At 34.9% G+C, this 12356-nt stretch overlaps 1 protein-coding gene across 7 annotated transcripts in view; it reads left to right on the plus strand.

Annotated features, from left to right (window-relative positions):
• LOC121314769 (engulfment and cell motility protein 1-like) overlaps positions 1–12356 on the plus strand; it is a 154749-nt gene that overhangs the window by 10844 nt on the left and 131549 nt on the right. Inside the window, exon 1 of one of the 7 annotated variants that reach the window (XM_041248420.1) lies at positions 5237–5361. The exons of the other annotated variants lie outside the window; for them this stretch is intronic. The gene's annotated coding sequence lies outside the window, so the exon portion shown is untranslated. Of the gene's footprint in view, positions 1–5236; positions 5362–12356 lie in introns of those variants that run through there. 7 annotated transcript variants of the gene reach the window in all.

Below are 12356 nucleotides of genomic sequence, written 5' to 3' on the forward strand. Positions count from 1 at the left end.
ACACCTTTATTTGTTGACTGACCTACAGTACATTGTTACTAGTGGACTGAAAGATTTTTCCTGAAAACTACAGTTTCTCAGGGACTTTAAAAAAAAAAAAAAAAAAAAAGACCAAAAATTTAAATAGATTTTTTATATAAATTTAATTCATGTTGAAATTACGTTGTTAATTCTTAATAAATTGGTTAAAATTGAATTGGTCATCTTGAAAAAACAGAATTTGCCATTCCCAAGAATGTAAAATCAACCCCTCTTATGCTCTCTTCATTGATCTCTTCAGTTTGCATACAGTCTCATAAGTAACTTACCTGTATGTCAGGACCAGGTGCAGCATATAAGTGCTGTCACAGAGGTCGGACTTAAAAGGCATCTGTCACTTTGACAAATGAATAAACACTTCAGGTCAGGTTGTAAATGCCTGGCTTCTGAAAGCCTGCGTGGCTTGGGAGCCACTCAACGCTGGCAGTCCTTTTTATTTTCTCCTTGAAAACTATAGAAATGTCAATTCAAGCATAGCATGCCTCACAGTAAGTCAAGAAGAAAGGAAGTCTGTGACTGGTGAGTCTTTCTATGATTAACCAGAACTAAAAGGTAGATCATTTTGTCAAGATTATGTAGTGTAAAAGGGCCACCTCTTCTTTTGTGAGCCTCAGGGATTACTTAATCATTTTCAGGGCGACCTGCAGTATATTAGTTTTTTTTTGCTGGATTTTAAATTTACTGGTCCAGACAGAAACACTGTTTTTGTACCAGTCCATAGTGTTGTGGTTGTTCAGTGTAGCATTTTGTTCTCACACAGATTCATTTTAAAGTGCCATGGATGTCCTGGTTTGCCGAGTCCTTTTAGAGTCAGTACAGTACAGAACCATGTAGTTCATTTAATACAGTCCAGTGAGTTCAGGCTTCAGTAAAATACTGTGCTAGTTTGTTTAGTCAACTGTATCACTGCATGTTTTATTTTTGGGAAAACTGAGTTACTCTCAAATAAATACAGTTTTAAAATTAATTTTCTTACCTCTTGTTAACACTAGTAGCGATGTTATCACGGTTCCCACTTTTCTCTTGTTTAAGATATTTTGGTTATTATCGTGTTTTGTACACTTCATTTTGGAAAATGTAGACATTTCTAAATTAACAGAAATAAAACCTGAAGATCCAGAATATTCTCAGCATATTAAGAGGGAACCATAATACTGTCGAGAAAGAGTCTAGTAATTAAGGCAGTTGATTTTGACTATGTGCTCTTTAGCACATATCTGAAACCTTTTTCTTTTCATGAACATGCAGATGTCATAAAGATTTGTGTAGATCGAACCAATGAGTAAACCATTACCTGCTTTCTGGGTTTTAGCATTATCATTTAGTTATGTTTTCCAGGATTTCTGTGAGGAACAATAGGTGGAAGCAGCGCTCCAGATAAGGTTTTGGGTCATTGAGTAATTTACTCTCAAATTTAAAAACTGTGTGTAATATGTATTTTGGGTGAGTAAAGTGCAACATTACCTTGAAGTCATGAGTACTTCCACTAAACACAGTACATACCAGGGGCAGCATTTCAGAACAATTCTGTGGTGGAGGTGGGGTTGGCAAAGTTGTGTCAGCATTAAACATTCTCTGTCCCAAATAGCATCATGAATGAGAAATACCAGGCACTAATTGGGCCAGTTTACCATGAAACGGTGTCGTTCTTATTCTTAAAATAAATTATACCTTTTTCAAAGAATCTGAATTTAAAGCAACAACGAGAACCTAAAATCTAAATGGGGTCAAAATAAATTGAAATCCAAAAAACTCTGGTACCTTTTCTTTTAGAGCATATATGCATCAATAATTTTACCTGTGCATAAACAATATAAGGGGAGGGGTGGCGGTGGCTGCATCTGACCCCACTGACCTATCTGACCTACAGCAAGTGATGCCCTTTGTACATACTTTGCTGCTAACTTATGGGGTATGCATTAAGTATGGCTTTACATTTTAAATGTAGTGTTAATTTGAACTACTGTACAAAAGCTGGGTCTTACAAGAGCTTCCCTTTTTCCACCTGTCAAAGTCGACAGACACACTCCCTAAGATAAAATTAATTAAATGTCCAAAAATATAAAACAAAACTGTACTGATACTGCACTAATGCAAATAAAGAAACAGTAATACTGTATTCCTTATTGATCACCTTGCTATAGCAATATGAAACACACTGACTATCCAAACACAGTATATTATAATTATATAGGCTTTCCTTCCAAAAATGTGTTTGACAGATAGGTAAATTGGAAGTAAGGTGGACGGCATGAGTAAGGTCATGAAGGGCAAGACAAAGTTGCCTTCGTTGAGCGTGAAGATTCAGGGCACCAAGGCAGTTCTAGGGAGTAGAAAGGCAAAACATAAATCCAATCCAAGGGCACCAAGGCAATTCATACTCATTCATAAAACAACAAAAAAATAAATACAGAGTCTATTATGTTGATGAAACGTTAATTCAAACAAACAAAAATCAAATGTTTTCTGGGTGAGTCACGCACTAATTGTTACAAAAATAAAATATAGGTGATTTTTCCATTGTAAAAATAAAATGGTGTAAAAGATCCAATTTAAAAATACAAAGGGTAATTTGACAAAAAATAAATATTTTCTTTTACTAAACTCTGTCAGCCTGTTAACAAAAGCTAAATATAGCGCTTGTCTGTGTCCTGTAATTAAAGCTTTTTTAAAACCCTCTATTCCATGTGTTTCATAATTTAGTGTAAGTACGTTCAACTGGATTTCATATAGCAGGTGAAGCAAATGTTTAATCAGTCCATTTTTAAATGCTAAAAATAGTATTTTTTCAGAGATTTTCATGGAGAATTAGATACTATTATTACACGGCATTGGTTCTAATTCATGGAAATCGTGAAATCCATGCTCACCATGAAAAAATACAGCCTTAGTGATAGAACATCACAAATAAGCGATGTCAGTGAAAGGAAAGTTAAGGGTAGATTTCCAGGTAAACTGGCTGAAGATTTACCCATGGCTGGAGTGTAATAACGATGGTGGCCAAATGAGTTCTTCGGTCTGTAGTATGTCTGCACAGCTGTAGTTTGCTAACCACTGTAACTTGTACAACCTGTACAAATAACGTGGCTTTGAAAGAAATGCAATTTTAAGCACAGAATCAGATCTTCTCATACCATATATGATCATCGAATGTGTAATATGGTCTACGTTATAGATGTGTTTTATTTTTTTTGTTTTGTTTTTACTAAGCTGTAAATTTAAATAAGGAAATTGAAATGTAGGTTTACATTATTTGAAGGATATTCACATGTATGTGAAATAATGGACAGCGAAGCATCGAAAACAAATTAAATTGCAGCTGCTAAAGAAATGGCCTGAAAACCCTCTGCTATTTTGATATTTTTTTTAATAATATGCCTAAATGATCCAAACAAAGTGAAATGCAAACTGTAGAAGTGACTCAACATAGGAAGGCACAACCTGATGTAGGTTCACATTATTATTATTATTATTATTATTATTATTATTATTATTATTATTATTATTATTATTATTATTGTCAGGGACGAATTGTGCATCAAAGCTATTTTCTTACCTGAACATTAGATAAATCCTAGAACACTTTGCTGCCGCTTTAGATAGCTGCTCTTCCTTCTTTCTTTTTAAATGTTTTTGACTTAGCATGGAGCTCTGTGGCAATTTGGCCAGTGAATATGAACAGGTGTAGAGGTGATGCAGTGCAGAAGAAATTACAAACAGCTGTAGTCCGGTAGGAAACGGGGGTTTTAATTATAATCCGGGTCTGGTGACCAGCAAAAGAAAAACGCTCCGGCAATAAACAGCAATGTGTAATGCGCGGAGCAACACCAACGGGTTTACAATCCCAAACAATAAATGTTATCCGCCCTACAATACTAAAACACGGTCACCAGTCCCGGGTTTGTGTAGTAGTGCTTGTGGTGGGTGATAACAGGCTATTTGGTGACAGTGCAGTGCAGTTCCGGCTTGTGCTGAGCTCATACTGAGCTCAGACTAACATCGTCCCTCCCTGTTTGTACTTCATTAACCAATGGTACATTATGTCTTTCTCGTGGCTTAGTGCTGGGAGATTCACAGTACAAAGAATGGCAACAGTAATACATTATGGTAACGAGTCATTGTCATTGTGACAGAACGGCCCAGCTGACGCCGAGCTAGTTTGAATGGGCTGTAGATCAGATGTGCTGGTGCTGAGGAACACTGGCGGCAATGACGGACAGGCTCACAGGCAACTTTTGCTGTAATTTATTATAATTTTTTTAATTTGAGAGGCGTTGTGACAAGTGGCTTGGGCACTGTGGCAGTTGCCTCCAGTGCTGTCGGTTATTTCGCGCCCTGTTAAGATGGCGCTGAGAAATCTTGATGATCACGAATACAGTCGCTTATTCATGAGTCACAAGCACACATTGGAAGTGAATGGATTTGACCATCCTTTTTTTTTTTTTGGTATGAATTTATTTATTTTATTTATTGAAAACTTGGACTTGTTGGTCATGTGTTTCTGTCAATTCCCTGCGCTTAGCTGCCCCAGCATTTGTATGATCCATTCTCTACCTACCGCATGCAATATATTCAAAATTGACCATTGAGCCCCCGGAAACCAGCGAAGTACAAGAAGCTTGATAACATGCGAACTCAAGCTGTGAAGCACAATTACTATGTGTATTGTTCACGCATTAAATTGAAGTATCATATGTAATTAAATATTTTTTCAATACTTAAAACACCCATTTCGCAGCTTATCTGGAGCAGTGGCTGGATGTTTCTTTTGCCTATTCTTCCTAATTCTGAAGACTCGTGCATATCAGTGAGACCATCTAGTGCATTCCTGGTCAGGACAAAAAAAAAAATAATAATAATAATTCTAGTGCCATGATTTTGATTATCAAGCCCCACTCTCTTCATGTCTAATGCTGAGTTCAAATCATAGGTAGGCCCAGCACTTCTAGCTTTTTTGTCTATTAAGCTGATTGACATTGATGTTTGTAACTGAATTAAATCACATTGATGTTTTGATATTTGATATATCTCAGCTATTGAATCCCTTCACATTGGATGTAAAATACATGGGGAAAGGGACTTTCTGATTTAATTGTGGGCCTGAAAACCCTATTGCTGTCTTCTCTTAATGCACTTCCTGTCACCTGTTCTTGTCTGCTTTCTTTAAAGTTTGCCGCTTTTGTTTTACTGGCAGACCAGTTTCCTCCCTCAGTGATATAAACCTACTTCCTATTTTCGTCAAACGGCTTCAAGCCTTCTGTGAATGTTTTGTAACGCCACAGGGATAGGTCAACTGAAAGAGGTACCTCTGCATTTGAGCATGTAAGTTTGAATTCTAATAATACTCACAAAAAAAATAATTTTACCTGAACAGGATTTTAAGCCACCCTCTTTTTTGCTTTGTTTTTGTTTTTGTCTTCAGTGGTTGCATTTTTGATACATTTAAATAGTGACTGACATAATATGCAATGCCTCTGTGTCGTTTAACAGGATTTCCTGTTTTAGCTTCTGAAATGCCTACAGAGTTAGCAAGCTGGCTGATTCGGGGATGTAGGGTGTGGCTCTTTTTAGTTTGTTTCTGGGTTTCCTCTAAGTTCTTTTTTAAAGCCATATTATTACACTGCTTAATTACATTTGCTGATATCTATGACCAGTTGTACTAGAAATGAATTCCATCAGTAATACTTTCTTGTGACCCCTGCTACAAATGCCGTTACTTCGTTCATATAAGAAGTATACTTCTAGGGTGCATGTGTACTGTAAACATCAAACTACTAAATTTAAAGAATTTAGAATGCCTTTTTTTTTTTTTTAAATATATTTTAAACTAAAATCTAAAAAACAGATTGAGTCTATGAAGTGCAGGTGTGATTTCATTGTTTTTTGGATATTCTTGGACATTTTAGTTTTTTTTTTTTTTTTTTTTTTTTTTTTTTTTTAAATCTGCTGCCTAAGTCAGATCACGGCTCCACTGTATTGCTCAAATCTCATTTTGTCTTGTAATACTGGTATATTAACTTGTACAATGCTTGTTTTAGCAGTGCTGATTCTTGATGTTTTCTTCAATGCTCAGCAACAGACAAAATAGTTTTCTGATTTTCATGTTAATGCTAATAGACAGCAAGCACATTTTTTCATAAAACTACTCTATTTCAACCTTTGTGTTTTGCAGAGATTTCGTCCTTAGATTTGAATGTAGTAGCGCAGTGCTTTCAACTGACACTGAAAACAAAGGTGCAGAAATTCATGCCATGAGCAGCATACTATAACAGTTTTTTTTTTTTTTCAAGTTATAGCTCAATTGGTGGCTAAGTAGTGCAACAGGATATGCTGTGCTTCTCTGTCTAACATGAGTTACTGATATTAGAGATAGGCTTTTAAGCCCTGAGCTAGATTCTCAAAGCCATTTACTCTGGTCAGAAAGGAGAAAATTAAATTAAAATTAGCAAACCAAAAATAAACAACTTGGAAATGTAATTTAATGACTTAAGTAGTCCAAGACCTTTTTTTTTTTAAATGTTTTAGAATTATAATTATGTTTTCCTTACAGTAAGCTGAAGACATTTTGGAGTAAATAGTTTTGGGAATCAAGCTTATACAGTAGAGGAGCTATTTTTTATGCTTCAGTCCTGAATTATTTGACTTGGATTTAAGTATTATCCATGTCCACTATTAGTTATTGTACAATATACTACATACACATATTGGTTCAATGGATGCTGCATACACAGGAATATGTAGCATGCATTATGTAAGCTACAGTATTTGACATAGATCAGAAAGTGAGGAAGAAGCATGTGCAATGCAGATACTGCTTTGCAGTACTTTTAATGCAATGTACTTGACTTCAAACACACACTCTCTCCCCAATTTCCCTCTGGTGTGATGGCAAAAAGCACGGTAAAAAGACTTTCAAAGAGCTCTGTTGCTACCATTAAAACAGCACCATTTGGAGTCTAAAACACATCCAGAAATGATTAATTATAACTAAAAATACAAGGCATAATGAAAGCAAAAGCAAGTTTCATATCGGAGTAAATTATTTTGGCTACGGTATATAAAATAAACTGCTGCTATAATAAGTGTCACTTTTTAAAAAAAAAAAAAAATTAAATCACATATTCAAACAACGGAGTGAATGCTGTACCGTACTTGCAATAAACAAATACTGACATGCTCTTTGCCAGCTTTCACACAAAACCACCAAGTAGAAATGTTAGAAAATAAGGAAAAGTATTCAGTCAACTGTCTAGTCACTGAATTTCTTGTTCTGTTCTATAACAGGAAAGGAGAAAAAGTGGCGCTGCATTACACTGTGGGTAACTGACACAGCTCATCTGTGTTTAGGGAAGTATCTGTTGCTAATGATTTGAAATGTGACACGAGATGGGTAACAGAAACGTATGTGAATGTTTATTAAAAAAGGAGTGTAGGATTGTTGATGTTAAATGTCGTTGTGGTCACTACAATTTTGTTGACATTTATTATAGTTACAATATTCTGATTGGAGGTTATAAAATGGCTATATAGTAAAGACTGGAGAGGAGTGTCATAGTGGAAAATTATTGCCCCAAGGAAAACTATCGTTATCCTGGAGGTGTAACAGTATAAACCCCGGGTCGTTCCGATACAGTATAAAAGAAACTGCTATTCCACCAGTTTAAAGTTTACACCACTCTTATTTAAATTCTATATATTTTTATAATAAATATTGTAAACTGCAAATAAGTAACACAGAATCCAAGGACATTTATATGCACTTGAATTGTTTCGTACTTGTTTTGTAACATCAATGGACAGTTTGTTTCTTTCTTTTAGAAAAAAAAATACAGTGCAAGCACGGGGGCTTTAAGTATGGTGTTGTAGGTTTCTTGTTCTTTCACACACTCTTACCACAGGTGGTAATCATTGCCAAGTTTACTAGGTGATGCTGCTCAATTCTTTGGATATTGTTTGTAGTTGCTTGTACAGGAGCTGTGAGTTTTTTAGGGAAGGACAGATGTTCTGAGCTGCGGCATTGTGGTGGGATGCAAGGATGCAAATCCTTTTCACATATTTTTTTTTAGAAACCATTTGAACGGAGATGCCATTCCTTCATATTATGATTTAGGTGAGAACATGTTTTTTTGCTCACAGGCCTAGTAAGTGTGTATGGGTTTTGTTCTTGGTGTTATGTTGGGAACCTGATAGGCTGGACTGCACTTGGTGGGATGTTGTAGTGTATATATAGTATCTGCACAAGGGCAACATGCGATATCCCTCCCCAAGGATCTGAATAATACATTACAGGCATCTGCGCCATGAAAAAGTAGGTCACTGTGACCCTCAGTGGCAGTCTGTGGAGTTTGTTGAGACATCCATCTAGAGTTTAATCAAATTCAGATGAGTTTTGATCATATACCCTTTAGGCTCTGGGACCACAAATGTAGCCATGTCACTCGTTAATCTTCACTCAAAGGTTTACTCTGCAGACATGGAAAAAAATTGAAGGAGATCTAGCCTCCAGCAGTCTGCTCAGCCAAAAGGTAGAGCTCCCACTTTGTTTTTGGATAACCTTGAGAGTGAGCTCAGTTAACCCTGTGCCGCTACAGGGAATGACCATATTTGGGCGTGAATATATGACAACTTTGTGTTGGCGCTTGTAGTAACCGTAAATCCGAAATTGAAACCCAGTATATCAACAGAAAGGTATTAAGTAGACTTTTCCAATGATATTGGTTGCGGGATGTGTTATTTTTTCACAAGCCACGCCTCCCAAAAAATATTAAAAATTGTATAATAAATAATTTTTGTTAAACACATATGTACTATTTTTTCTAAACTACTGTATGTAGTATATAGGAGCTGCACAATTTTACGAGGATTTCAAATCGGGAATCAGAATTGAAATTGCTTGTATAGTTGCAGAGCTATACAGGGTTTTGTAATGCGTGTATTTTACAAAAAAGAGCTGAAATGGCGAATGAAACTGGAAACGTAACCTTGCATGGTTTATATAAATAACACTATCTCTCTCAATATATATACAACCCATGTAAATAATATCTATATATATAATATATATATGTTTTATATATTTATATATATATATATATATATATATATATATATATATATGTGTGTGTATATATATATATATATATATATATATATATATATATATATATATGTGTATATATATATATATATATATATATATATATATATGTATGTGTGTGTGTATATATATATATATATATATATATATATATATATATATATATATATATATATATATATATAGTGTGTGTGTGTATATATATATATATAATGTGTGTAAATACAGTATAATCGTAAGTCTCGAAAAACTACTCTCTTCTAAATCTTTTGTAGTCATTTTTGTATTACTTTAGTATAAATACATGTTAATTTGGATTCATATGTTGTTTTTTTCTGACTTGATGTGAACGAAAAGACACACATTTGCCCGTTTTCCCATTGGAAGTAGTGATATTTTGAAATATCACTGTCCTGGTCACAAAAGCAAAGTTTGTGGGGAATAATAGCCATTTTCTATACTTTTGAGGCACAAGCAATTAGGAAATAACACTTATTATTCAAAACGAAAAAATTGCGAATACAGTATGGTAGTATTGGTAAAAAAACAAGAAGACAAAACAAATGACAAATGTGCTACCATTAAAAAAAAAAAAAAAATAGCTAAAAGATAATAAAAGTAATGACTACATCTAAATAATTATCCATCGTTTTACACACAGAAACTTCAAAAACCTAGGGAAAGTACACTAATAATAATTCAAATATTGAAGTTACACCCAAGTTATTTAGGCATCGGATGCATGTAAGTCGTTTACATTAGTTCCGCCTTTTCAAAACGGGACATAAAATAAAAACAAATATAATTGAAAACAGGACATAAAATAAAAATAAAATAAAAGCATCTCTCTCTGTTTGTACTTTATTAACCAATGATAAATAAAAGGGCATAAAATAAAAACAAATATAATTGAAAACAGGATATAAAATAAACTATAATTGAAACAGTAAAACAAATATATATATATATATATATATATATATATATATATATATATATATATATATATATATATAAGGGGGCTCGCAGATGTATGTACAGTAGCTTAGTTTTTTGTATTAATCATCATCTGCCCTGCAAAAAAAAAAAAAAAAATCTAATTATTCCCAATTGTTAGCTTTTGGATGAGTTATAGATCGGTACTTTTAGGGCGTGTAGAAGGGGAGATCCAGACGTTTCAAATGTGTGAGTATCTCGTTGAACTTGGCTGTAATGGTTTAAAAAAAAAAAAAAAAAAAAGTCCCACCCCAGCCCTAAACCAGTTACATGGAGGCATTCACCGTAGTCATGGCTATGACTCATATTTTTTTTTTCCCCATGAATTGCTTGTTGGACGGCTGAGATATGATGCGTTTTTTGTAGTCAACATCATAGTATCGAAATTAGAGCACGTCAGTAGCAAAGGGTTAAACATTGAAAACATGGTGTTCCTTAAGTCGGTCAATATAATGTTTCTATTAGGGTTGCTCTCTGATCAGGTGGCCACAACCTGTGCCAAACATCAAAACGGGATGAATTTATTTTTCTGTGGTTAGACATAGAGAGAAAATCAATATTCAAAGATATAGGCATAGAAGATCCTATAAACTGGCTGTAGGAGGATGCTTCACTTTGCAGTATGAGTCCCTTGGTACAGTGCATTTTATTGCGATTGCCAAGAGCATAACCTGAAATTTAACACACAATACTTTTATATTCATGCTTTATAATGAGTCAAGCTACAGTATTTTGAAAAGGATCAAAGTAAGAACTACTGTTCTGTGGGTAGAAAGGTTATTTTTAAAAACTGATTTAGGTCACAAATAGCATGCTTGTCAAGACTCACAATTTCATCCTTTAAAGCAATGCACTCACAATAGGCCCATATTTTAATCCTCTAAATGTGTATCTAAATAAATAATGTTCTGTTGTTTTTCTCTCTCAAATCCACTGTTTTGACCTGGATTATAGATACAATAAGGCCCTTAAGGGTGTCCCTATACATCCAATATATACTTCTTGTACTGTTGGAGTGCATACATATTTTATAATAAACATTTCTTTGACTATTAGACATTCTAGCGGAATACCAATTTAGTCTATATAATGCATCCACATTTAAACTGTCACATGGATAGAATCAGTGCTTTTGTAAAGTACAGTAATCCATCGTGTGTCTGACCTGCGGTGGGACCAGAGGAAGGGTGGATATGCAAAAAGTCAGATAAATGAATACTGGTTTAAATCCATTATACACAGCTGTAACAATTACTATATTCATACAATTACTGTTTTGAGAGTCAGCTTTTATTAGGGAGCTCCCCTAAATCCCTAGTTTAGAAAGATATAAGTATTAATGCTTGTAACAGAGTAGGCGTCTGTCATGTGGGTGCGTGCATTCGCTGCGGAGTGACAGGCAGGAGATTGAGACAGGTTGAAGTTGATATGACCCACAGGCAAACAGGATTTATTTACGTATCAAATCAACACACTGAACAGCTGACGTGACACCACCAGCAATAGTAGCTCACGGCACACATGCAGACAACACAGTGTCCGAAAATTTTGTAAGATCGACAATCTCTGAACTAATCTTCTTTGTTCATTAATAAACTAATGTTGCTGAAGAGCTTCATCATGGCAGATATGTGACTGGCAGACACCTGACGGATTACTGTACTGTATCTCATGACTTACAATAGGGTAAATATTACTAACATTTTAATTCTACATTTCATTTAACTATTTAAGTGTCTGTCGGCCAGTCTGCCACACTCTGCATGGCGAATACCATAACTGGATTGGTTTTGCACCAATCTTAACCAAACTTTTATTTTATTTTGCTCTCTGACCTTCTCATCCTAGAAGATTCAGAATGCATTCCACCATAACCTTGCACTTAACGGATTATGAGGGTTTCCTACATAACTTGTTGGTGATCTTCACTTTCCATCACAAGCTAATACTATGAGGTGGCATGCTGAGTTAATAGACTTTGCACAAGGATGCCTTGCTTTTGTTCACAAGAGCACAGTGTTAGTATCATGTTGTGGCAAAGTGGTTGATTGTGTACAGGTGCAGGAGTGATGCAGTCTGGTGACCAAACAATAATTCCAGGCAGTACACAACAATATGTATTGCACTGGAAACAAACAAATGGGTTGCAGTCCCAAATAATAAACACATGTATCTTTCCCACAATGTACAAACACGGGCACCAGTTTATTCATGACAAAAGTGA

The sequence above is a fragment of the Polyodon spathula genome, chromosome 4 (assembly GCF_017654505.1).
Source record: "Polyodon spathula isolate WHYD16114869_AA chromosome 4, ASM1765450v1, whole genome shotgun sequence".
Taxonomy (NCBI): domain Eukaryota; kingdom Metazoa; phylum Chordata; class Actinopteri; order Acipenseriformes; family Polyodontidae; genus Polyodon; species Polyodon spathula.